Here is a 1,538-nt window from a genome sequence, read left to right as displayed (position 1 = left end):
TCCCAGGCCTGCTGCTGTCATTTGGTAAAAATGTTTTATGCTAAAGATCTTTAAAATACATGCTTGGGACCCCAGCCAGCCTCTATTTTTGCCCATGGCCCATCACAGCAAGCCACATGTACCTCCCCTTCCCCATCTCCACCCCAGGCCTGTATGGCTCCATGGCCTAAGCCCTCCCCCCAGTCTGGGAGCGACTAGATTATTCAAAATCTTAAATTCTTACTAGTTGAATGCAAATTAATAAAAATGGGGAGAGCTGAGATTATGCCCTGGAAAAATATAGTAAACTGTTCTAAAATGACTTAAGAATTTTTTTTAAAAAGGTAAGACACAAGACCTACCTTGCGCTTCAGTCACTGACTCTTATTTGCCAGGCTTTAAACTTTCTTTTAAGGTCTTGCATTCACTGACAACTGCTGAGACTCCCAGTACCTAACACTCTTGGCAAAAAAGTTACTTGGAACAACACCAATCCAGTTTAGGAAATGCTCGTCCAGTTATGGCCCCTCATTGCTTTGCAAAACCCAGACCAAGTCTTTGTAGTGGGTTGCTAGTCTGTCCTCACTGGATAAGTAGCTAGTAGGAGTATGGTTTATAAAAGCCCCAGTCTGGCATTATTCCCATATTGTTTTTTATAACCTTTCTCAGTGCTCTGTCAGAGTCCTCAGGAGCAGGCTTAGGCAGGGTAAGAGCTCATTGCAGCCCTGACCCTATGCAGTGAGCGTCCAGTAGATTTAGAAGTGGTCCTTCCCCTGAAGAGCCACTCCTGTTGGCAGAGCAGTGACTACCACAGCAGAAAAAGGGATGATGACTTGCAGCGACCTAGTAAAACAAGCAGGTTGGGTGAACATTGGACGTTAAGCAATGAAGTAAACAAAAAACCCAAGGGCTGCTCCTTCAGCTTGAACTCTGCCATTATGGCCAAAGGTACTGGCAAACCTGAATTTCTCTCTAGATCTTTAAAAATTCCACACCTTGGTGCTGAGCATGAAACATTTTGCAAACGGGACAGGAGTCTGCTGGACACAGAAGATGAGCCAACCCAAGAAGCTGGCTGACGTGGGGTAATGGTGCCTTGCTAATCTTTTTAATTCTAACAAGTCATTTTAGAGCAGTTTACTATACTGTATAGCCAGCACGGGCTTGTTGTGGGTAGGTCTTGCTTGACCAATCTCATTTCCATCTATGACCAGGTGACCTATCACCTGGACAAGGGAGAAGAGATTGTTGTCATCTATCTTGACTTCAAACAAGCCTTCGATCTAGTATCCCATGATCACCTCTTGGCAAAACTGGCCAATTGTGGCCTTGGGTCCACCATGACCTGCTGGCTGGGAAATTGGCTCTGTGGTCGGACCCAGAGGGTAGTAATTTGATGGCAGTCACTCATGGTGTCTGTCCTGTGACCAGTGGTGTCCCCCAAGGCTCTGTCCTTGGACCCATATTGTTCAACATCTTCATTAATTATGTGGACATTGGAGTCAGGAGCAGACTGACCAAGTTCACCGATGACACCAAACTTTGGGGCAAAGCATCCA

This window comes from Crocodylus porosus, unplaced genomic scaffold, assembly GCF_001723895.1.
Source record: "Crocodylus porosus isolate Cpor-Errol unplaced genomic scaffold, CroPor_comp1, whole genome shotgun sequence".
Taxonomy (NCBI): Eukaryota; Metazoa; Chordata; order Crocodylia; family Crocodylidae; genus Crocodylus; species Crocodylus porosus.
This window is presented reverse-complemented; position numbering follows the sequence as displayed.